The following is a 27,270-nucleotide window of genomic DNA, read 5'->3' as shown; positions in this document are numbered from 1 at the left end:
CTATGTCCCTTTGGGGGACTTAAAGCACGGCACTGATGATCACTGTCATAAGACATGGCAGGACTTCTGTCCTGCCATGCCTTATCGCTTATACAGCGATCATAGGCTCTGGCAACACAGGACACCGGTATCTGGCATCCTGTTGCCATGGCAACAGGCTGGGCTCTCTGTGATTATATTGCGAGAGCCCAGCAACTTCACAGAGGGAGAGCGCTCCCTCTGTGAACCCTTCCCATGTCGCTATCTACATAGATCTCCGATGCACCCCCGCTGTTTCAGCGGGAGGCTGGCTATCAGCGGTTGCTGCTGCAGGCTGTGGTTAAAGGGCCAGGAGGCCAAAGTCTGTGGTCGCCATGGGCAAAAGACGTCGACAACGAGAGGCAAATGCCAGGAGGTGCGACCATATGGACGGTGGTGCACCAGAGAATCCAGTTGCTAGGAGGTCAGTGGAAGTGGAGGTGAGAGAGAACCTGCCAGCTAATACTGGGTGGGATCCCACTGTTGGTGGACTTGGATCCACAGCAGGACAGGTCAGCAGTTATGCCGGACATTTTGCCATTCCTTCATTGCGGTCAAGAGACTGACAAAGTGGTGAGTCTAACCTTTGAGACTCCATGTGGCACTGTGACCTGGGACTTGACTTAGTGTGAGAGTCTGCAAGTGGAGTTTGTGTTGGGCATGGCCTTCCCCCATTTTTTTCAGCTGTGGGAGGGAAAGGATCCACTGCAGTCTCATACAAAATCTGCAGGTGTGAACAGGGGTCAAGTACTGTCACCTGTGTGCCCAGAGGAGCGGCTGCAGTGCCACACATCAACTTGGGGGAGTGAGGAGAGCACTCCGAGGACTGATCAAAGGGGGCCAAATGCACTGGAACATTATGATAATGTGGTTTTCTTGCATGATGGGGGAAAACTTAAAGGGGTTGTCTCGCGGCAGCAAGTGGGTCTATACACTTCTGTATGGCCATATTAATGCACTTTGTAATGTACATTGTGCATTAATTATGAGCCATACAGAAGTTATAAAAAGTTTTATACTTACCTGCTCCGTTGCTAGCGTCCTCGTTCCCATGGAGCCGACTAATTTTCGGCCTCCGATGGCCAAATTAGCCGCGCTTGCGCAGTCCGGGTCTTCTGCAGTCTTCTATGGGGCCACTCGTGCAGAATGCCGGCTCCGTGTAGCTCCGCCCTGTCACGTGCCGATTCCAGCCAATCAGGAGGCTGGAATCGGCAATGGACCGCACAGAAGCCCTGCGGTCCACGGAGACAGAGGATCCCGGCGGCCATCTTCAGCAGGTGAGTATGAAGACGCCGGACCGCCGGGACTCAGGTAAGCGCTGTGCGGGTTGTTTTTTTAACCCCTGCATCGGGGTTGTCTCGCGCCGAACGGGGGGGGGGTTAAAAAAAAACAAAAAACCGTTTCGGCGCGGGACAACCCCTTTAATAATGCAAAGTCGTATGAAGTACATATGTCTTTGTTGCAGGTTGGTGCAGGGAAATCTGCACAATATGAACACATGTCTAGTAGAAATGCTTATGATGATGAAGTGAAATCTGCACAAGGTAAATTGGTGTCTAAAAATGCATATGTGGGGAATTGCTCAGGCATGGTTAGACTAGATAGTAACCATGAAAAGGTGCTGTGTGGCACACCTAGAGTTAAAGGGATAAACCCCTCAGGTTCTGACACTTCAGTGCAGCTGCAGGAAGAAGAAAAGGCTGCTGCTAGTGAGAAAGGTGAGGTTATCAGTGCAGATCCTGAGGTCCAGGGTGAGACAGCAAGAGAGCGCTTGTTTAAACTTCTGGAGGGATATGCACTAATTCAAGCTTATATAAAGTTTCTGGACGAAACATGTCAAACTGCTAATGAAAGATTTGACTCGCAGTTTGAGAAAGAAAGGGCTATTTTGTGTCTGTTTGGAGAAGAGGCCAAGAGGCAAAGGCTGTTAGCAGAAGAGCAGAAAAGAGAAGTACAAGGAGAATTAGAAGCTACAGGGCAGCAGTATGAAGAGAAAACAGCCGCCTATGATAAACTTGAGAAGATTAAAGTAAGTCTTCAGCGAGAGTTAGAAGATGTTACTGTGAAGCTTGGTCACCAACAGGAGCGAACACAGTCCTGGTGGAGGGTGAAAACACAGAAGCTGTCCAAAATGCACTTCTAATGAAGGAATGTGAACATGGCCTGAAGAGACAGCAAGAGTTCCTGAACATATACAGGGAAGGTGAGAAAACGGCCATTGAAGGGTTCTTGGGCCGTTCATCAACTGATCAGAAATATCAACAGCTGCTGAAGGGACTGATTGAGAATGAAATGAATGTATCCCCTGCAGAGAGTGAAAAGACTTCAATAAAGTTGTGCAGAATACTTCTCCAAAAGCTAAGTGTGACTATGGAAACTTACATGTTGGAGAAAGCGTTTTTCATGCCTGGGCAATGCCAGAAGTACTGAAGAGAGATGGTTAACGGAATGGAAGCTTATCATATGAGGTCACAAAGGTGTAAAAGCTCCTGAAGGAATACAGAAGTATGTCTGTAAGAGAGATGCTGAAGCTACCACCATTCAAGCAGGTGAGGCCCTGACTGAGCCAGGGGAAGAGATTAGGGAGCAGAATAACAGAGAGGGCTGGCAACTTGTGAGTGATGGCTGTCAAATGATGGAGAAGAAAGCCATGTCTGCTGAAGATGCAGAAGAGTGTGATCTGCTGGAGCAGATGGAGAGAGAGAGATGGCTGACCAGTATGGTGCTGGAGCAGAGGCTCCTGAAAACCTAAGCAAACGCTTGTCTTGAATGTACAAGAAGGAAGAGTAAAGATACAGTTTGAGGATGAGTTGCCAGTCCCCGGTAATGCCGAGTGACACTGGGAAGTTAACCCACAAGCTGTGAGGGTGCGTTGCGGGAGAGATGTGCAGAGACGTGATAAGGCTGAAGACAAGAAGAGACAGCTTATTAGACAAATGAAAGAAAATGTTGAGGGACAGCATAGGCCACTTGTTAGAGTTCAGCAAGTATTTAATCCTGGTGGGTCTAAGTTGCTTATGAAAAGACTGATGGTCTTTGTCATGGGGAGGGGGATGTGTGACAGTGCAGAAGCAAGAGTGGCTTGTAGAGGGCCTCTGAGCACAGTCATTGTGTTTGATTTAGTTAACCTGCACCTGCAAGGGTGCAGCTACACAGTTTAAATTTCCCCTCCCTCACAAACTCAGGGTCCTTGAAGCCTGTGGAGCTTAGGTCCATTGAGGCCTGTGGGGCCCGAGGTCTATGTAGACCTAGTGCTGGTCTGTGAGGGACCTGGACGCACAGAGTGGACACGGGGTAGTCGGCCCCTCGCTCATCACCTGTTGGGGAGAAGTCACCTTCCTGGAAGGTCCGCTGGAAGAAGCGGTGTGCGTTGCTGTGAGCACTGTGGTGGACAACAGTGTGTAGTTGCATGCTGCATATGATATGCTGGACTGTTTGTAAACTGAATACCTATACTGAAATAAACGCTGGAGGAATCAGCATTTGGACTTTACCCTGTTTCTGGACATCATTGTGGTGTTGCCACCCCTGGGCAGGGGAAAATAAGCAGGAGCTCCCGGGCAAGTAACCCCAACTTGCCACAAAGGCTTAAAGGATACATCTTATTTATAAGAAACAGACCTAAAACTGACCTAAGAAACTGTTTTGGTAAGAATACAAGGAGAGAAAAACAGAAAGGACACCATTGTAGGCATTTACTATAGGCCACCTGGACAAGCAGAAGATATCGATAAACTATTTCTAAATCAGATGGCCGAGCTCTCAAAAAAGCATGACATAGTGATCATGTTAGATTTTAACTGTCCAGACATTTGTTGGGAATCTTTCTCAGATAAAGTAATGGATCCAACAAATTCTTATTCGCTCTACAAACTTTTAAATTCCTATTTTGTATCTGTTTTCTCTCTGAAAGTTGATGGTCCTGGAGCATCAACTGATCTTCCTTGTGCTATAGGGTAAATAAAAGAATGCGGGTTATCTATAAGCAGAGAGATGGTGAGGGAACACTTAGCTAACTTAAATGAATTCAAGTCTCAAGGTCCAGATGAATTACATGCTAGAATACTAAAGGAAGCAGCGGAGGTAATTGCTGAACCACTCACTATAATCTTTGACAATTCCTGGAGAAATGGAAGGGTCCCAGAAGATTGGAAAAGGGCAAATGTTGTCCCTATCTTTAAAAAAGTGAAGAAGTGGACCCACGAAACTACAGGCCTGTGAGCATGACTCCTATACTGGGAAAGATTTTTCAACAAATTATTAAACAGCATGTATGCAAGGGCTTGGATAAAAATGGAGTAATTAGCCAGAGCCAGCATGGGTTTGTAACAAACAAGTCATGCCAGACTAATCTAATTTCCTTCTATGACAGTATCACCGAGTAGGTTGTTCAAGGAAATGCGGTGGATATAGTATTTCTTGACTTTAGTAAAGCATTTGACAAAGTATCTCATACCATACTTATTGAAAAAAATGACCAAATATGGGATTGACAAGGCAACTGTTAGGTAGATTCACAACTGGCTGAGTGATTGTACTCAAAGAGTGGTCATAAATGGCTGCCCATCCAAGTGAAAGAATGTATTAAGTGGAGTACCACAAGGCTCTGTCCTAGGCCCAGTGTTGCTCAACGTTTTTATAATTGATCTGGAGGAGGGAATTGAGAGGAAACTGATCAAATGTGCTGACAACACAAAGCTAGTAGGGATAGCTAACACTAGGGAAGAGAGAGAGAGTATTTAACAAGATCTAGACAAGCTTAAACAGTGGCCGGTGATCAACAGAATAGTATTTAACAAGGAGAAATGGAAAGTCCTACATCTGGGCAAGAAAAATGAAAAAAGCACATGCAAAATGGGAGGAATTGGGTTAAAGGGGTTGTCCCGCGCCTAAAGTGATTTTTTTTTTTTGCCCAGTCCCCCAGTACCTGTAAAAAAATACTGCTGCCAGGTGTTATTAAAAAAAAAAAAAAAAAAATCCCTTACCTGAATCCCCGTTCAGCAACTTTAAAAAATCTTCTTTCCAAGATGGCTGCCGCTGGTCTTCTCCCACGATGCACCACGGGTCTTCTCCCATGGTGCACTGTGGATGTTCTTCTGCTGTCTGAGCTCCATTGCTGATTCCAGCCACCTCATTGGCTGATCGGCACCATGTGACGGGGGCGGAGCTACGTGATGACGCCGAGAAGGGGGAGGAGCCAGGATGCAGCTCGTGAGCAAGGACCTTCCAGAAGGGCATTCCTCTCTGCGCAAGCGCAACTGTTCCGGCGACCAGAGAAGCAGTTTGCTCATCGCCATGGAGACGGGGACGCCAGCACCAGGAGGGGGTAAGTGTATAACTTCTGTATGGCCAATATTTAATGCACGATGTATATTACAAAGTGCATTAATATGGCCATACAGAAGTGCATAACTGCACTTGCTTCTGCGGGACAACTCCTTTAAGCAGCACATGTGAAAAAGACACATGTGATGCAGTAGCCAAAAAGGCAAACACAATTCTGGGATGTATTAAGAGAAGCATAGAGTCTAGATCATGTGAGGCAATTATCCCCCTCTACTCTTTCTTAGTCAGACATCATCTGGAATATTCTGTCCAGTCCCAAGCACCCCATTGTAAAATAGACATAGACAAACTGTAGCATTCCAGAGAAGATTTACCAAGTTGGTGAGCGGTCTGCAAATCATAATCTATGAGGAAAGTTAAAGGATCTGGGAATGTTTAGCTTGCAAAAAGAATGCAGAGGGGAGACTTATTAGCTGTCTACAAATATCTGAAGAGCTGTCACACTGCAGAGGGAGCAGCCATGTTCTCATTTGCACAAGGAAAGATTAGAAGCAATGGGATGAAACTGAAAGAGAGGAGACACAAATTAGATATTAGAAAAAACTTTCTGACAGTGAGGGTGATCAATGAGTGGAACAGGTTGCCGTGGGACGTGGTAAGATCTCCTTCAATGGAAGTGTTCAAAGAGAGGTTGGACAGACATCTGTCTGGGATGACTTAGTGATCCTGCATTAAGCAGAGGGTTGGACCCGATAACCCTGGAGGTCCCTTCCAACTGTACCACTCTACGATTCTATGCTCATTGTAGGTCAGTGGTTATTAGCACAAGCATATTATCTGCCCTGCAAAAGAACCTCTAGAGATCCACCACCATCATCAATAGTTGTTAAATGAATGAACAATCATCCCCTGTTGCATTTCATTGCACCAATCGATAGCTTTCTTATTTATACAGGAAACCGCTGATTGCTAAAAGGCACAACATTGTTTTTTTTTTTTCTAACTCTAGAAATGGGACCTGCCCCTCTCCCTATGGCATACTGGGCATCCTCCTACTCTACCTGCTATAATTTAATCAAAATACCAGTAAAAATCTATATTCATGACAGTTTCTTTAAGAAGATAAAGGAAAGCAAGTGAAAAAAACAAAAATGATAGAACTATTTATTAACAGAATTTATAAATAACTGGTTAAAAAAGAACCTTTTTTCAAGTCTTGCTTTATGTTATACCTATATTCCACTATTATTTAGATTTCAGTAACAAGTGTTTTTTTTTAGAAAGAGTTAAGCCAGCAAGTGATATCTGTGGAAGGAATACATTTCACCAGGACAGCAGATAGATGCCTAGAAATTGAATTGAACTGCTGAAATACTGCCTGGGACTACAAGCTCAGGGCCACATCCAGTGTTGTTACAATTATTTGAAATGCCTTTGTGCTATTATCACTGCAGAGAAATACTGCTGCGCATGGTCTCCCCCAGCTATACTCTGACCTTTATTCTTTTTGTAATCCTACCATCTAGCATGCTGTCTACAGAATCTATCCAAACCTATTTTGTTTGTGCAGGAATAATTATTCTGAGTTTATAAAACTAGGAAATCTTTCACACATCCCCAGACAACCAGTCGCACAGCACCATTTTACTTTCAATGTACTTTCGGCTCTCTTTGAACAGAGCCATTTGGAACAGCTCTGACATCAAAGTACATGAGATCTGTACAGAATAAGTCATTATGTGGGAACAGTGGGCAGACGAAGAAGATGTAAGTCGAGTAATGAGATAGTACTGCTGAGTTTAGCATATCATTAAGTAATATTGTTCTATTTAGGAGATTGTTTGACCATAATGAGAATGTTATTTGAAGCCTCCAGCAATTGTAAGAAAACATTAATAGCATATTTTATAGTTACCATATCTTTTACAACATGCTGAACTGATGAATAAAGCAGATTTGTATTCAGTCTTGAACAGTTTAGAGACTTTCTGATATTCCTGGCCACACATGTGCTGTAAAAGAAAATTTGCAATGGGGTGGTTAATATGAGCTACCTGCAACTGTAAACCGTAGCCCCTTATCACAAATATGTCCAAAATCAATGTGTTATTGTGTGTTATGTCCCTTTTACACCGGATGACAGTCGGCTAAACGACTGCACAAGTGCTGACATCACCGCTAAGGTTGTTAGTGCTTGTGCAGAGCGTTTACACTGACAGACTTCGCCGCTGGATCGCGGGCTTCTTGCTCATTACTTGACCTTCTGTGTGAAGAGCTGAGCGGGGAGCATTCACACTGAACGGCAAACCTGGGATCCAGCTATGGTTTTTATGCTAGCAATAACAAGAATTGAGCGAATAGTGAGCAATGTTTTTGTATTTACACTGGATAACTATCACTCAGTTTCCTTCGTTGGAATGAATTTTGAGCAATAATCATCCCATGTAAATGACTCAATTGTTCTAGTGAAGTTAACTAGGACTGGCTATGCGGTGTGATCTTATGCAGTGTTTGCCTTTGCGTATGTAGTACTCCAGAGTTGGGATCCCACAGCACTTTTAAAGCTACCTCGTGTGGAGTATGTATGTGTATATGTGTACATATAGTAAAGTGTGTTTAGTTATGTGTATTGGCCCTAAATAGTTAACATATGGTGTCCTCACTACCTACCACTAGGTGACTAGACAGAATTGACCCTAGCCTGCTCTGTTACTTGTCAATCACCCCTTGCTAGTACTGGGATTGCGTAGAGAGGATCCCTTTAAATTAGGATTGGTTAGTGGGGGGAGTTTAAAAGACAGAATGTGGGTGGGGGTAGAGAGTCTAAAGGCTGGAGTCTGGAGAAGGGGAGTCTGAGGAAGTCTAATCCTGGTGGTCAGTGAGAGAGGAGGTCTTGGAGGAGAGTCAGTTGGAGGGGAGTCTTTTTCAACCCTGCTTGGGAATGAATCTGAGCCGGGTTGGACCCCGTGTAAGCTGGGCAGAAATCAGGCATCACAACAGTGAATTTATTTTGGCCCGGCATGGTCAGAAGTCAGTGTGTTTACAGAAGAGCCTGAACTATTCCCTCCATTCCTCCACAAATAACCTCTCAGTACCACAATCACTTAACTTAGCCTGGCAGCCTCCTTCATTAGGAAAGAATCTAGGAATAAGTTTATGTCACTGCATATGCTTAAGGAGTTGCTGAAGACTATTCTGTTTGTTGAAGAAAAGTGTGAACTTTGTACTCAGTCCGTAAATTTAAATACACTATGTGCCTTCAGTTTTACTGATACTTTCATGGACTTGTCTCTTTATTCCTTCACCGTAACAACGCATTCACTCAAAGGCACTGGCGTCACGATGAACTTACATTAAGCACTAATTACTTTCACCAAGAACCCTATTACAATCCCACCTGCCACACTAGCCACCATCTTTAGGCAGAGCAGCCACCGTGACAAGGTCAGAGTTGATGCACCCACTCAGGCTACTTCTGCCAATTCCTGCTCGCTGCACATACTGTAACCATTTTTCTTTGCAAGTGTTGTGCCTCTTTAACAGTTCACTGCTGGTTATGCTAATGGTTCATGGTTACTGGTGGGCAATGGATTTGCATTGTTATATTTTTACAGGTGGGGATGCTGGATTGTGGCACTGTATAGGCTCAGTTTAGGACCTCAGTTAGAAGCTATATATGATACTGCTTTTTGCTCCTCTGGGAGTTTTGATGTGCTTAGCAATAGAGTGTACAGCAAGTGTCAGGTGTGGCTATCATTGCCATATGAGACTGAAGCCGGGCTCATATTTCAAGTGTGCAAGCACGCAGCAATTACTCAACAACATGCGTACTTGCAGCATGTATACGCACATAATACGTTCCAAGAAAGTGCATACTACTATTTTTTTTTCGCGAGTAACATGCATGCAAAAAAATCTAAAGTGTGAGTGGCCCAATACAAATCAATAGGCTATTGGCGATGCGCAATGAAAATATACCTGTGTGAGACCGGTCTGACTCAAATTCACAAGCATCAACCTGACTAGTCTGCAAGAGTGGAGTTGGGTCTGGCCAGCAAGCCTTGCTGGTGTAGTGGCCCCAAGTTGGAGAGTCTGTGTGTGTCTCTATGTAGTGCTTATCCCTTCATATTGTTATGTGCTGTATTGGCTCAGACAGATCACGTAAGGGTTAATGTCTGGAGTCTGGTATCGTATTTGTCTAGTCTGGTTATGTGTATTGTCCTTCCTAACCTGTGCGCATGTGATGTGGAGTGAGTCAGGTGTGATATGGGGAGGAGATGTGTGTGGTCAGAGGAGTTGGAGTTAGGATGTGTTCATGAGAGGAGCGGAGAAAGAGAGCTGCTCAAGAATGTGTGTGGAGGTGCGATGGCAGCCTTGTCCCGGGCTTACTTCTACAGTAGTGGAGTGCCTTTCCTTCGCAGAGTGTTTGGAGTCGGAGGTGGCTAGTACATGGTTCCTCCATTTGTCTACCACAATAGTAAGTGCATGCAAGAAAGAGAGAGACTGAGAGAACTAGATTCAAGGAATGTGAACTAAATGGAAATGAGAAGAGTATGTAATATGTACCTAGTTAATAACAGAAGCACTTCTGCAAAAGCTTCCACAGATAACTTAGACTGCGGATATGCAAAAAGGAAAAAGTGACTTCTGGATACATACTAGTTGAGGAGAAAATCTGAAACTAAATTTTTTGCATGTTAATGCTAAAGACTGTTAAATGCCATGTGTTGGAACTTTACAATTTTCATTTGCAAGTAAAAGAGAAACCGTATGCCTCTGGTTTTAGAAAACTATTCCTTTTGTTGAGGACTGTTATTTACCGCGATCATTAGAAAGGGGCATTGGCGTCATGAAGACAAACAGGTGCTAAGCTTGGTTTCACATGGCTACTTATTACGAGATCTGTGGACAGCTGGGCCAGCTACCCTTTGGGCCCAGAAGGAGGAGATGGTAGAGCCACCTGAGAGAGCGTAAGTATTTTTCTACCCTGCTGTCTTCTTTAGCTCAGTGTTGGCTCTGGGCAACCACACTAGAACTGTTGAATCTATAATCCTGTTGGGTGCTAACTCATCGCCCTGTTGTTTTGATCCTATTCAGGCCTTGCATGGGACTGCTGGGCCTCAGAAAACCCCTTGACTGGAAGTCCCTGGCGTATTGGGGTGGTTCTAGACCACAATCTGGAGAAAAAATACTGTAGTGTGGGTTCAGCAATGCCCTGGGAAATACTGATGTGGTGATCACAAATTGTGAGAGTGTCCACCCAAGATGCCCCTCCATGTTAGGATTATGTAGATTGCCCTGTGAAATAACAGAGACTGCAACCACCAAGATGTGTGCAGCTGTAACCGATACACTGTGTTCCCTCTAGGAAAGACTGTAATCATTATGCTGTTTGCCTTTTTTGAGAGACAATTTAGTTGCCATTAGTAGCTGTCTGCGGTTCTGTGCTTTTAGAGATGGTAACTGCCAAGCTCTGTACTTAACTGCCACTTTAACTGTCCAGCCTTGTGCCTTCTCCTGTAACCATTAGCCTCGCAATCCCTGTTGAACTAAAGATAATGCAAAGTGACTGCCGTATGTCTGCTTCTTCACTTTGCCATCCTCAAGTAGGGCCAACAATAATGGTCAAGGACAGACCCTCTTAGAAACTTCTAAGAGTGACAAATATAAGCCAGGCAGGTGTGTTAAAAGGAGCTTGCGTTCTGAGAAACCTATGGCATAGCCACAGAACATGCCATAAATCCCTGATAGCCGAGGGCTCCATCTATGGAACCCCATCTACTAGGAGATCAGATGACCCCGATCTTGTTTTGCCAAGGAAGACAGCTACCTCCAGAAACAAACTGAATGGTGAGATGCCTATATACATGTGTAGCTCTTTCCATCCAAGTGTATGGGAGATGCAGAAACTCTCAGAGACTTGAATAAAAGAATAATGTATTGGATATCCATGCTTCTTATACTGTGCATGAACCATTCATCTTCTGGTTCAATGATAAAGCACTCATGCACATGTCAGAATGAATTTCTGAAAATATCCAAAGAAAGGGCTTTAGATTTAGACTTCTACATAGGGACAACCAACTAAACATATTTTAGTACTGTCACAACCAGGTCATTATCCACCCACCTATTGGCTTGTTTCAAGTCTATATGACAAGGCACAGATAAATTTAGGTGGAATTGCTCTTTAAATACAATACAGTTTTGATCATACAGTATAACTTGGCAATAATAAGAATAGTACGGTAAACAGCAGCACTTGATACCCATCAGCAACTGCAAAAGCATTTAAAATCTTAGGTTGTTTGTATGGTGAGATTTCAAATATATATTGTATGTATATAAAAATACAGGATTTACTCTATATAAATATAGCACTGTAACAAGATCCTAATAGCATCGTTTATTTACAGAGATATTATTTTGCCATTACTGAATAGGAAGGGATTCTATAAAAGTTTAAAAAGTTATGGAAGTGTTGGATGCCCTATTGTATGAGCTAACCATTTTGGATATAAATTGAAATTGAAAAATTGCTATGGCATTTGTTAGACTACATTCACATGACGTTCAGGACCCTGCCCCACCTTCCTGTCCCGGGGTTCTGACCAGGGCTCCATCTGGATGGCTAAAAAAGGCAATCAGATGGAATCCTCACTGTGATTACCGAAACGGAGACCAAAGCTGCAAGCTTTGGTGTCCATTTAAGCAGGTTTACAATTTGTTCCGGCATTTTGGCCAGACAGATTTGTGTAGTCGACTATACTATTCTGTCCGTCTAAAATGCTGGAAAAGAACGGAAATCTGCTGAATTGGGAACCAAAGCTTGCCGTCTTATATAAATACATGAGCTTTAGAGGTAGATTTTATTTGGACAGATAGTATTTCAGCTTAACTCTTTCATGTCCAAAGGTCATTGATGCTCTTAATTCCAGGTCACATTTTGCAGTTCTAGTATGCCATCCCTATCACTGCTTTCAAAAAACTCATAACACAGTTAAAAAATGTTTAGTTTTTTGCAGGGTAAGCTGCATTTTTTAATAATACCATTTAACATACAATATGATGTATTGGAAAAGTTTTAAGAATTTCTAAGTGGGGCGAAGTGGAAAAAACCCTGCAAATGCGTAATTCTTTATTTCTTTTTTGGGGGGGGGCGCGGAGGGTGGAATGCTTAGCTCAGTGCAAATACGATGATACCAAATTCTTTTTTTTTAATGAATAAAGTAAAATACATTTTACAAAAATGCTTTCTGTCGTCATCTTTTCACTTCATAACTTTTTTATTTTTGTGTTGATGCAGCTATGTGAGGGTTTGTTTTTTGTGAGGTGACCTGTAGTCTTTAATGGTGCAAGTTTGGGGTACATATAACCTTTTATATATTTTTATTTATTTCAATCTCTCTTGGAGATGGTATGACTAAAAAAAAAATGCAATTCTAGCATTGCCTTTTTTTTCCAGCATTCACTGTGCAGGATTAATTGGTAATAAACTACATTTAAAGCAACCCTTTGGGCCAACCAGAGATGGCCACACTAGCTTTTCTGACTGTATGATGGACACTGTGCTTTGGTCTACATCATTAGTAGTGATGAGCAATTAGTGGAATAATTGTTTTGTGTCGGCATCGGGCTGATATCACAAACATCCTTGTGAATTGGAATGCTCAATTCCGACATTTATGTTTATCAGAGTAAAAAATGGGTGCACTAATTTGCCCTCCAGAAGGTCCCCATGTAGCCAAACCCACCCTCCAATTCCATGGGAATACAGCCACACAACTTGGGAACACTGTGCTCCTCCCAAAAATTGGTCAAAATAGTGTGCAGTGGTCTAGGGGTCAATCATAGTCACTGGAAACAAAAGAAGGCCCACACAGGGTCTCCTAAATCAAACATTGTGCGAAGAAAGACAGCAGATGGGCTGCTTGTTTTAAAAACAAGATCATACATTCTGTCAGGGAAAGATAATACTCAAGCAGGGGCCTGCTACCAAAACCTTCACTACACATGACAGCAGATGTTCTGCTTCTTTGAAAGCAATGTCATACAGTTTGCAAAGGACAAATTCTACCAGTTGAACAGAACAGCCAAAAAGGGGCCTTCTCTAAGGAAAAGCTGTAGAGTTATAAGTTTTTCTTGTACTGAAGAAATGTTTTGTTTGGGGAGAAGGAGGAGGAAACATGTCTGAAGCAGGAGAGGAGAGCAGCAGCAGCACCACCACCACTACCGCCACCAGCACCTTGAGGACAGAATGTGTTCCTCGTGTAGGTCTGTGTAAGCTGGACTGCGAAAAAAACTGCGTTTGAACTGAAAGCTGAAAGGTGAAAGCTGCTGCGTATGCCCTGGACGGCGAGAGTAGCAAACAGAGAAGTCCTGAATTATATAATTCACTCGATATATCACTGGAGGACAAGACTCAGGCTCATGGATTTTGGCCATGTAAAGTCGCTAGAAAAATCTATAATGCTTGGATAGATCAGTGGCAAAAGAAGACCTGGCTGCCAAAGAACACGAGGGCTGATACTGTCAAAGCTGATACTGGCATGGATATCAGACACTGAAAGAAGCAGTGCCAAACCGAAAAACATGGAGGGAGCTCACCTTTAGGCCTCATGTCCACGGGGAAAATCAGGCCCGCTACGGATTCTCCATGGAGAATCTGCAGCGGGTCCCTCCTGCCCCGCGGACATGAGCGCTGAAAATAGGAATTTAAAAGAATTTACCCATCCGGAGCGGTTCGGGAAAGTCTTCTCTTCCTCACGGCCGGATCTTCTTTTTCGGCCGGCGGATGAACTCGGCACGTCGCCGGCGTGCCGCGCGCATGCGCCGGGCACATCCGCCGAGCCGAAGCAAGAAAGATCCGGCCGTGAGGAATAGAAGACCTTCCCGGTCCGCTCCGGATGGGTAAATTCTTTTAAATTCCTATTTTAGGTCTCCCGCGGATCCGGACGGCTTCCATAGGCTTCAATAGAAGCCCGCGGGAGCTGACCCCGCGGGAGACCCGCACGAAAATGGAGCATGGTCCAGATTTTTTCATGCTCCATTTTTAAAAAAATCCCTTTTATTGACGATCCGCAGGTATTTATCTACCCCGCGGGTGGTCAATGCATCCCTATGGGGTGCGGATCCGCGGGCAGGAGAAGAGTTAAAATCCGCTGCGGATTTTAATTCTTATTTTGCCCGTGGACATGAGCCCTAAGGGTAACTGATGGTCGTGAATGACTAAACAGCTGGCAACAACATGGAGAAAGAACCATGGCAGAAGCAGGAGAAAGAGAGCAGCACCTCCACCAGCAACAGTCCCTTTAGGTCACAGTGTCTTTGATATAAATCTATGCTCAGTCATATGTGAGTACAAATTGCCCGTGTGCTAACTAATCAGTTTAATCTGCCATGGGGTAAAGAAGTCCAGTGAAATCCATGCCTGGTTTTTCTTTATAAACGTCAGGCGATCCACATTGTCTGTTGACAGGCGGATGCATCTGTCAGTTATCACACCCCCAGGAGTGCTGAATACCCTTTCTAATAGCACACTTGCAGCGGGGCAGGCGAACACCTCTAAGGCCTCATGCGGACGGCCTTGTTAGATCCTCAATTCAAAAGAATAAAGTAGCGAGCAGCGCCAGAGATGGTTACTTGTTATTTAAAAATGCATCAATGGATGCCTCTTTATTGCATTAAGAAAATCCAGTAGCGCACAACGTTTCAACCCGGCAAGGGTCTTTCTCAAGTGCACTTGAGAAAGACCCTTGCCGGGTTGAAACGTTGTGCGCTACTGGATTTTCTTAATGCAATAAAGAGGCATCCATTGATGCATTTTTAAATAACAAGTAACCATCTCTGGCGCTGCTCGCTACTTTATTCTTTTGAATTGATGATCTTTGAGGACTCAAGGGAGTCGAGTCCTCCTGTGTGAGCTTTTTGCGCATTTTCTTCTTTGCCATCTCCCACCTTGGTGGTTGGATCAAGCGGAGTGCTGCCGCGACTTTGACGATTGGCCTTGTTAGATCCAGCTGCAAGAATTCTCGCAACGGGATACGACCGTGCCCCTGCAGTGACCCCCGCTGCTCATCTCCTCCAGATGTCTCCTCCGCTCTGCTATGTGCCAGCTGCAGACTAGCTATGTGCCAGCTGTGTCAGCCGTGACGTCCCTGTGCCGGCCTCTGCGAGGCTCGCACAGAAACAGGACATGCCGCAATTTGTTTACCGCGTGAGTTTTCGCGTGGTCAAATCGCAACTATCTGTGTAGGATTTCATTATCTGATGCAATACTATGGCAGCGTGCACGGGCGGAAATTCTGTGGAAATCCTGCTGCGGAAATTCCTGCCATGTGTTTTTACCCTAACCAATGTTGGGCAAGCTCTGGCACTCATGCAGCTTAGACACCCAGAAGTCAAAGGGGCCAACGCCATGTCTGAGTACATCCACACAGGTTATAACATGCTTCCTATGTTACTGGTGGCGGTGCTGCTGTGGTGGTTTCCTGCACAATCTGACATGAGCCACATAGCTGCAATCCATTGCGGATGCATACCTGCAGCCATGCGGGAATGCTGTGCCCAAGCTGCACAACAATCTGTTTCTGCTTATCAATTAGCCAAGAAGTCTTTCAGTAAGAAAATAGGTAATCCAGATTAGGTATGCTGTATATTGTTGTCAAAAAAGTGAACACACAATCTCATTTCACCACGTATTACGCGTGAAATGTACATCCGCATAGTACGCGGTGAATGGCGTGAATGAAAGTACATTGATTTTCACTGATCCATTCACACTAGTGTATATGCATTGTACGTATTACACATGTGAAAAAGAACGCAAGCGTTGCATATTCAACGCTGTCCATACCTAACGCCGCTATGAGATGGAATGGGGAATTTAAAAAAAGAAACAAGTCACAGTGTGCATGACAGCGTGCATGAGATATGCTGTCATGCTCAGTGCACAATTGCTGCTATATGCGGCGATAGTTGCCATACTTCTGCCTCCCACAGCTGTAAAACACTGCTTGATCAATGCAGCATTTTACCCATATGGCCGTGGGGATGAGCCCTAAGCTTTAAATAACCATACCTAGTAAATAGAAAGAAAATATAGCGCAGTTTACCTGATTACTTCCAATGTAAAATAGTGCGGCAAACATTTAGGTAAGTGTGCAAAGAATGCTGCAAAGTAAGAATACTTTCAAAAATAGAAGTGTTAATAGTTTTTTTGTCAATTAACTAGATGCAAAGGGAACGAGCGAAATACTATTACCCAGCAATTAGTATTCACTAGACTGATGCACTGAGCGATTGCATGTAGAACATGTAATTCATTTTGGATTTGAAATGGCTTTTAAAAGCAAATCTAAACAGGAGTTTTTCATACAAACTGAAGGAAATTTGAGAGCAAACGATTGTGTCAGGATTCAGGAAAGTAGAAAAGAAATGTTCTTCCAGTCATTAGCAAACATAGATTTGGCTTTTTCCTTTAATGATTTTATTGCATTGAATTACATGAGCTGTCAGTATTTAGCTCTGTTCCCTGGTAAATAGACTGTGTATAACTTGTTACCAATATGAAGGCAAGTTCTGTCATCCATGGAGACCCAGCGTAAGATCGTCCAATGGTAACAAGCTCAGAGTGTAATTGCTGACTGGGAGATTAAAATGTCTGTCCATCATTACCAACCTTAGACCTCTCAGCGTTCTCTCTGCACATAATTCACTGAAATAAACAGAATTGAATGTCTAATAACATTTCAAGCGGTTCCCTTACATGCACTGTACTACAAATTTAGAAGGTGTCAGCTATCTGTGCCAGGAAGACAGCAGTGTTCTTAATAAAACCAAGGCTGGTATGACGGATCCGTTTTTAAACCAATCCCAATAAATACTGACAGATACCACGGTTTTATCATGCAATCTGTCGGCTTTCTGTCAGCTCCAGAGTTTATGACAAAAACCAGCACTGCAGTCTACATTATTCCTGCTGTCAAACTTAAAGGGGTTTTCCAAATAATTTCTTTTATATAGTTTTGAGTCTCCTGTGACCAAAAAAATATAAAATAAATATACTCAGTGTGGCAGTCCGGCACAATTGCATCAGACAGGTAATGTCACGTGGCCGAAAAGGGCCAGTGGTGTCCAGTAAACCTGTAACATGGCTCTCATAGGTTTACGGAAGGTCATCCTCTCAGGCCTTCTATTGGCTCAACTGTCATGTGGCAGCTGCAGTGCTTGTATACAGAAGGCTGGAGGACCAGCAAAGCACATCAAGGAGCATTGCAGCAGGTGAGTATTGTGTTTATCCTTCTCTGTACTTTGCCCCCCTTCCCCACTGTGATCAATGCACCCATTGACACCAACTACCTTGGAAAACCCCTTAAAAGATTTCATAGTGACCATTGGTACATATATTTCCCTTGTTACTCACAACCTTTAAAATCATCCATAGACATTACTGTATGGCTTTTTTGAATAGATTTCGGTTCACAATCATGAGTTACATAAAGACAGCATGTATATGACATTATTGTGAGGCCTCCAGCATATTACTTTGACAGATCTGCTGTGCTTCAGGCATGCGCTGGAATGAGTGGAGCATTGCTAAGCAACACAGCATACACTACTAAGCTGCACCATACACTGCCAAACTAAGAGCGATAGAGAGACGGAGAGAGAGACAGCGATAGAGAGACAGATAGAGGGCAATAGAGAGAGTGAGAGAGCGATAGAGAAAGAGAGAGCAATAGAGAGAGAGACTGAGAGAAAGAGAGAGAAAGACTGAGAAAGAGCAATAGAAACAGAGAGAAAGAGATAGAGAGAGCGATAGACAGAGAGAAATAGATAGTGAGACAGACAGAGAACAATAGAGAGAGAATGATAAAGAGACAGAGAGAAAAAGAGCAATAGAGAAACAGACAGAGAGAGAGAATGATAGAGAAACAGAGAGAGAGAGCAGTAGAGAAACAGATAAACACAGAGAAAGAGCATAGAGAGACAGAGACCGATAGACAGAGAGAGTGATTGACAGAGAAATAGAGAGAGATAGCAATAGAGAGACAGAGAGAAACAGACAGAGAAAGAGCGATATAAAGACAGAGAGAGAGCGATAGACAGAGAGAAAGTAATAGACAGACAGAGAAAGAGCGATATAAAGACAGAGAGAGAGCGATAGACAGAGAGAAAGTAATAGACAGACAGAATGAGAGCGATAGACAGACAGAGAGAGCAATAGAAAGGAGGAGAGAGAGAGCGATAGAGAGACTCAGAGAAAGCGATAGAAAACAAAGGAGCTGAATGCAGATAAGAGCCCTCCAGCTATTAACTGCATTCAGCTAAAGGCTTCATTTGCATGCTAATAAGCTATTAAGTAGCTGAGTAGCTACTTAATAGTCTATGCAAAATGATCGCTCAAAGCTGTCACTCAAACTGTCGTTTGAGCGATTTTTGAGTGATCATCGCTCTGTGTAAATGGGCCTTTAGGGTAATTTAACTGTCAGATATACAGGTGCCGGAGAGCTGTCCCAATGATTATAATTATAATAATCATATAATTATTATCACTCCTGTACTTTAACACAGGAGTGATAATTCACCCATAAATTGAGGCAGGGCATTTCGAATGTCTCTTCCAGTCACTTGCCTCTATTAAGAGTAAACAGGCTGTCTTGTCTTAACGATGCTGGATTGGAGCTGCAGGTTTAGTAGCTGAGCCGGTAACCGGAGAGTAGTCGGAATAACCCGGAGTCATTATTGTGAAGTCATGGTATGCACTAAAAATGGATGAGACGCAAGCATAGTCAATGGAAGCCAAAGGTCAGCAGCAGGAGGTACCGGTATGCAGTACAAATGAGGTGAGATGGAAGCATAGTCAATGAAAGCCAAAGGCTAGCAGCAGGAGATAACGGTATGCTTGTAGAGGAGCCAGGGGAAGAGGAGCTTGATCAAGGTGGTGGAACACAATAATCCTGCACTGAAGGAGTAGCAGGGCTAGGTTTATATAAGAAGTGCAATCAAGAACAGGGGCAGGACCAGGAGGCAAGAACTAGGTAATTGAGAAATACAGAACAAGTTGCTGACTGGAACACAAGAGGTTGTGGGTTCGAGCCCTGATACAGACACCAGCTCATAGATGAATAACTGTCTGTTTACATGGGTCAATAGTCCCTTGGTTTTTAGATGCACTCTGTGTTTAAGTGGTATAACAGTCACCTGCAATTGGTATATTTAGCGACTGCTCAGGAAACTATTGGCCCATCTAAAAGTCCCCGAAGAAGCAAGGACTTTAAGTAACCACAGGAATATCATTACACTGGCAATAGATAAACTTGGAATAGGAACAAGATACAAGGTGCATTCAAGGAATACTGAATTTAAATGCACATAAATTATGTTATAACCAGCAACACATTACAGAAGCCATGAATATTTAAAGAGAGGCTAACCAAGAACTGTTCTCTAAATGAGCTTGAACTGCATTAGTGTGGTCAGTTAACCCACCTAATTCGACTTGGTGTGAGACAGTTGTAGAGTAACTTCTTAAAAACTAACTAGAAGACAGGAGATGCTGAAACAGTAAGATTAATCCTGCTGATGATCATAACCGTTCAAACAAGACCACTGAAAAGTGTCTTTGCAAAGTGTCCTCTGTATGGGTCAAACAGCAGGCCCAGAACATTCTTCCATAGATGTCAATGAGTCAATTCCAGTCATCTGTTTCCTACATCCTTGTGGCTGTTGTAAAGCTATCTGTGAATTGCCGTTAACTGAGCAGAGCAGCAAAATGACTGCCTCCTAAATCTTGAAAGTCTACTAAATATAACAAAACATTTGAAAAAAAGAACTTTCAGTATCTTTATTTAACCCCTTAAGGACAAGGGTGTTTGTGTCTAAAAAGTACCAGATACTTTTTACGGATGTGGTGGTATTATAGCTCAATTTTTTTTTCAGGTGCAAAAATTATTTTTGCTGTGTTTTTATTACGTGACATATAGAATGATTGCTGGGTCTTATAGCGGAAGCAGCACTTCCGCTTCCTCTATTCTCTACAAAGCGCTCATTGAGCGCTATGTAGCCTACAAGAGAGAAGGCAGAAGCGGTTAAAAATTGCTTCTGCCTTCTCCTCCAGGTCCTCAGCTGTAACTAACAGAGGAGGATCTGACCTAGTCCTGCTACACGACAGGAGCAAGAGCTGTATTTTTATTATCAGCGGGATTAAAGCCCACAATCAAGTGCCATAAATTTATAGCGCTTGGTCCTTATCGGATTAATTAAAATATAGTTTATACAGTAAATCAATTTAAATAAACTTGGACACTTAGATTTCAATTTATACGTATTACAAGTCAACATAATATCTGTGTTTGTTTCACTCATTTCTTATCTCACATTCTTCTATCATCCTTGTGTACCTTCTTCACTTCCTGTGATAATATATTCTATCAGAAATTATTTATCTGAAGTCAATAGAATTCAGTAAATTATTCGATTAGCATGTGTCAATATACATTTTATTTCAGTGTCTTCTTATTTCTGGAAACAGGCTGCAATTTTACATTTATACACAAACAAATCAGTTTTGTTTGTCCTGAACAGTACACTCTTCCTATGAATAAATATAAGACGAGATGGCAATGCAAACATTTATTTTCCATCTGTCTGAACTGAAGTTACATCCCAGCAGTCATGAAGCTTAAATGGATCTTCAGATTAATTCAAACGATGCCCCCCAGGGCTGAAAGAACAGCATGAAGATTTGGTGCCAGTGTGTGACTAATCTTCTGAGATCCTGTTGTAGAGGTATCAAGCTGTTGTATCCTTGTTTGGTGTCAATTCCACAATGTGAGACTCCATATGGGTAGAGGTCCAAATACTAAGTGATGTACTTAATGGAGGGATTCAGCACACATACTGCAAATTCTACACAGTAGGAATTAAATGGCAATAGCTAACCTCCTAGCTGAATAATAGTACAGTATATGCCAACTCTGTGCGAGATGTGTTTTGGAAGTGAAATATACTTGCTACATAGAATTGAAAATGCTTTTATGTTTCTTAAGAGCTACGCATAGCCAAGAGTAACAATGTTCTAACAACATCCAGTCAATGGACAAGAGCCAGATAATTGGGCATGCTATGCTAAACACATGTCACACAGCATTAGTGCGAAATATACAGGATACATACAGCTGCTACCTCCTTTTATGTATATATTTATGGATTCTGGAGATGTAGCTAAACCCCATTCACTGGAAAGAGGCTGCTTCTATGTATCAAGTACAAAAGTGGCATCTTTTGCTATTACCGCAGTGATATATATATATATCTAATGGGAATATAAAATCTAGATAAAAGGTTAACCAAGGTTCCCAAATCTTATTGAGAATAGTGACTGTATCTAATTGGATGGCAGCGAGTTTCTCATACAGCATTATTTTGTTAGTGCATTGATCAATGGTTCGAATAGGAAATGTTGACGACGTCACTGCTATGCAATATGAATACGGGCTGCCACTGTAATGTATTGTAGCAGTTTGAAGAAGGCATTATGGATGCCAGCTGGCTTGTCCCTAAGAAAGAGAATAAAGGGATCTAGTCCATAGGAATGACCTATAGTCGAGGTAATTAACCCCCTAAGGACCAGGCTGTTTTGTACCCTAAGGACCAGACACTTTTTAGGGATTTTACCCATGTGGAGGTTTTACTGCCCTATTTTTTTTCCTTCAGCTACCAAAATTATTTTTGCTGCGTTTTTTTTCTGTTACATATGGGGCTATTTTTTAGTATCTTTTTCACTGACTTTCTTTTAGTTTTATTTGGGGTAAAAAGCTAAAAAAAGGTTTTTTTTTTAACATTTATAGTTTTTTTTTTAACATTTATAGTTTTTTTTTGTTAATTAGTATATTTACACTAACATAAAAGCACTTCAAGGAGGGGGCTTCTGTACAGCACATACCCCCCTCCTGTCCAGTAAGTGTCTTTCTTATACCACTATCCACATTTATGCTTATCACTAAGGATAAAGAGTACTTACATATATAATACAAGTACCTTGTAGCGCGGTGACATATTTTTTCTAACATCATTTGTTATACATATTTCTTTGTGAGGGTTTCCCTTTGTAAGGGAAACCCTTCTCAACGTGCTGCAGCTCTCCTGATAATGCGAGGATCAGGTAGTTGTGGAGGTATTTCGGAGTTTTTGAAGACCTTGTGGCGCATTCCTATCCCACTCAGTCAACACTAACATAAAGTATGGGAATGGGTTCCTCATTTTGTATCAGACATTTTGATATATGACATGCATGGTTTTGGATTACAGGTTTTGGTTAGCGTCAGCTTCTTTTTATCCTCTATGCCTTCCATTACGTCATATAAGACCTCTGGGGGACATTCCCATGGTGTTTTTTTGTATTACATACTTTTCCACTGTAACTAGGGCATCCATAGGAGTCCCAGTTACAGGGGAAAGCATCCTCCTGTAGTAACAATAGTTACTGGCAGAGCTGATCAGGATCTACTAGGACCCTGCAACTCTGCTGTGTGAGGGGGCTCCTGGCGGTCACATGACCACTGGCTCATGTAGTGGAAGAAACACTTCCACTTTTACTTCTTAATACAGAGCTCATTGAGCACTATGTACCCAGGAAAGGGAAAGACAGAAGTGGTTAGAAACCACTTCTCCCTTCTCCTCCGGGTTTTCAACTATGACTAACAGCTGACAACCCGATCTGCTTCTGCTTAATTGCAGGAGCAGAGGCTTTAATCCAGCACCGTATTTCTGTGATTGGCGAGATTAAAGACCAGGACCAAGCACCGTATACTTACACCGCTAGGTGCTTAACGGGTTAATTTAGTCACCTTTTTCTAAAAGGTGCAGGGCAGGTACAATCGCCGCTAAGCAGGCACAATCACCATAAGGCCGGCACAATGGCCATAGGGTAAGCACAATGGCCATAGACCCTAACAATACTGCCACCCACTGTTGAGATACAGGGCAACCCACTGCTATGTCAGTGTGAGTTGTAATCCTGTATTGTGGGACGCACCCATCTATTGGCTAGCTTCTGTGGTATCGTTCACATTGCAGATTTGGTTGTCTGCAGTCACTCCTCCCCAATCTGGGCTGGGTTGAGTGGGTTACTGCATATAAGTCTGCAGTGGACAATTTAGCTCCTCTGGTTTACAGTCTGGCTTGCTGCATATTGTTAGGGTCTGCGGCCATTGTGCCCACCCTATGGTCATTGTGTGGCCTTATGGCGATTGTGCCTGCTTTGCACTTTATCAGGTATTGCATTTTTGGCTCTTTTCCAGTGAAATATGTTTTTGTGTTCCCCCTCACCTCTGTGATTTTCCTTTTTCTAAAAGGATTGAACAATTGGGCACCCCCATTATATATGAAGATGTGTGCCTACGCCACCACCAACTTCGGAAACAGTCAAGGAGATAGTAAGAGAAGAAAGAAAATAAAATACCTGAATTTTTTTCTACCATTCCTTAAGTGGTGGTTTGTAGTTGGTATTGAAAGAAGTTAGGGCAATCACTTTACCATGTATCAAGAAATCATATAGCGTAGTAAGATTGTTAACATTCCACCAATAAAATTGATTAATATCTTCCTGTGGTGGAAATATAGGGTTTAAAATTGATGGGGTGAGGGAGAAGGATCATACTGCATTTAAATCTAACCCTACAATTCAATAGGATGGGGCTTTTTGTTTGAAGTTGGCAGGAAAAGAGATCTTGGTCCAAACTAGAGAGTGCCAAGTAAGTGGATAAATTAGAGCTACTTCCATAGACACCTATAGGGGATCTTGTGAGCTTGCCTGGATGGGGAAAAGCTATGCTAAGCAGGTGGTCATGTAATATTTTTTTTAAATTTGGGATGGATAGTCCACCATATCCCTTATGTAGGAACATGATATAGCTGGAAATGCATGGTTGTTTATGGGACCATATAAAAGAAAATGTTTGTTTTTGTAATGATTGAATAGCCTGGTCAGGAACCGGGACAGGAAGGGTTCTGAATAAATATAATAGTCTGAGGAGTAGCACCATTTTGACACTATGAATCCTACCTATCTAGGAGAGGTAAGGACAATCCCGTTTTAACAGGTCCTTAGTGACAAGCATATTTTTTGCCTTATGGACCAAGTGATTTTCATCGTTGCAGTACAAGAGCCATAACTCATTGGCATAGCTGAATGAGGGCTTGTTTTTTGGGGACTAGTAGTATTTTTTATTGGCACCACTCTGGGGTACATATATAATGTGTTGTATAACTTTTATCACATTTATTTGGGGAAAGATGACCCCCCACCCCACCCCTTAAATTCCACCATTATTTGGGGTTTTCTTTTTACACCATTCACTATTCGGTAATAATATGATAACTTTCTTATCTGGATCGGCACACTTACTGCAATACCAAGTTTATATAGATATTTTTACTACTTTTGCACAATCAAAACACATTTTAAAAGAAAAACTATTGAATCTGTATGTGTATTGTAAGACTTATAACATTTTAGTTTTCCCGACAACGGAGCTATACGAGGGCTTGTTTTTTGTGGGAAGAGTTGTATTTTTTATCATTACCATTTTGAGCTACTTGGAAAGTAGATATTTGTGTCTGTGCTCCAAGGAGAAATCAATGTGCATATGAAATATAATAGATTGGTGACAATGTTAAAGTGAATTCACCTGGTTTGGGAAACTCATCTATGTGACAGGTCTCCACACCGATGGTCCAAGTTCACCTTTAAAGATAGTCACAAGCAGTTGTCCCTGCCAGATGTTTAAAAGACAGGGAGAGCGACAACAAAGATGCGCCAGGCCACAAAACCTCAGTCATAGAAAGTGCAAAACACTAAACAAGTAAAAAAAAAAAACTCCTGTGCTACTAGAAGGGTACTTAGAGGTAGAACTTACTCTACAGGGCAGGGTGCCACCAAGTCTTTCCCAGTAGTGCAGGAGTTGTTTTTTGTACTATTTTGCATTTTAAGCTACATGTGACTTTTGAATTGCTTTTTATTGTGTTTTTTGGGGGGAGGAAAACAAAATAGCAATTCTGGCATTACTTTAAAAAAATATTTTTATAGCATTTACGATGCACAATAAACTGGTTGTTATGAAACCAGTAATACCGATTTATGTGCTGCTTTTTCAAAATTTCTTTTCCTATTTTATCAATTTAATAAGGTTTTTTTTTCATTAAAATAAACTTTATTGAACTTTTTTTGCCGCTATTTAACTAAAGGGGACTTGAAGATGCGATTGTTTGCTCGTTAGGATAGTACACTGCATTATTTATGTGGTGCATTCTACCAAGCCTATGACAGCAGTGTATTAGATTCAGCGGGAGGCAGGGACTAATAGGATGTTACATGGTAGAATAGAGGCTTTTTTCAGGCTTATGGCTGCCATGGGAACCCCTTGGTATCTTGCAATTGCACTACGAGTGCTGATGGGTGACAGAAGGAGCCCCCTCCCTCTGTCATCTACTTTTATGCTGCAGTTGATTGTGACATGTAGCTGTTAACCCCTTAATGACACGGCCTATTTTGGCGTTGAGGACCAAGCGATTTTTTGGTATTTTTCCATCTCCATTTTTCAAAAGCCATAACTTTTTTATTTTTCCGTGGACGCGGCCGTATAAGGGCTTGTTTTTTGCGTGGCGATCTGTAGTTTTTATCGGTGCCACTTTTGGGTATATAGACAATATCGTAAAATTTTTATTTATTTTTTTAATGATAACAGGGAGAGAAAACGCATCAATTCTGCCATAGATTTTTTTTTTTTACAGCGTTAATCATGCAGCATAAATGACACACTAAATTTTTTCTGCGGGTCGGTATGGTAACAACGATACCAAAATTGTTATATTTTTTTTAGGTTTTTACACTTTTTTGCAATAAAACCCCCTTTTTTTTGGAAATCTTTTTTTTTTCTCTATAGCTGCATTCAAAGTCATGTAACTTTTTTATTTTTCTATGTACGGAGCTCTTTAAGGGCTTATTTTTTGCGAGACGAGCTGTAGTTTTTATTGGTACCATTTTGGGAAATGTACGGCTTTTTTGATCACTTTTATTGCATTTTTTGTGAGGCAAAATGCTAAAAATTAGCATTTTGCCTCTGTTTTTTAGCTTTTTGTCGTACAAAATAAAAAGCATGTTCAACTTTTTGTACACGTCGTTACGGACGCGTCAATATCCAATATGTGGGGTTTTAGTTTTTTTTTCCCTTTTTTTATGCTAATATTAGAAAAAGCATAAAAAAGAGGTTTTTTTACATTTTTTTTTTACATTTTTCTTTTTTTTACACTTTTCTTTTCTTTTTTTATACTATTCGAGTCCCTCTGAGGGACTTACATCACTGTGCCTATGATCGCTGTCATAAGGCATGGCAGAGCTACTGCTCTGCCATGCCTTATCGCTTGTACAGCGATTATAGGCACAGGCAATACAGGACGCCAGTGTCTGGCGTCCTGTTGCCATGGTGACATCGCGAGTTCCGGCCGGCGATCCCTCTGTGAACTCTTTCCCTGCCGCGATCTACTTAGATCGCGGCAGGGAAGGGGTTAACAGCGGCGGGCGCATCTCTGATGTCCCCCCGCTGTTGAAGCGGGACGCCGGCTGTGACTGACAGCCGGCTCCCGCTGCGGGATAGCGTGGGATCTTATGTGATCCCGTGCTATCTCCAGGACGTACCGGTACGTCCTTTTGCGGGAAGTACCAGGCTCCCGGGATGTAACGGTACGTCCTGGAGCGGGAAGGGGTTAAACTCTCACAATCTGGGTTTTTTCCACTACTGGTGGTTAGAGCAGAAGCCCGACTGTTAGTAGTCAACCTATCCATCGCCTTAAAAAGTTGTATGTGTAGGTTTAAAGCCCATTAGTGAGATCAGTAAAAGGGTGTATTGATCATCACTAAGGGGTTAAGCTGTCAGAAAAGAGGTTTGTAGTTCCATTTATATA

The sequence above is a fragment of the Eleutherodactylus coqui genome, chromosome 1 (assembly GCF_035609145.1).
Source record: "Eleutherodactylus coqui strain aEleCoq1 chromosome 1, aEleCoq1.hap1, whole genome shotgun sequence".
Lineage (NCBI taxonomy): Eukaryota > Metazoa > Chordata > Amphibia > Anura > Eleutherodactylidae > Eleutherodactylus > Eleutherodactylus coqui.
Note: the sequence above shows the minus strand (reverse complement) of the source record.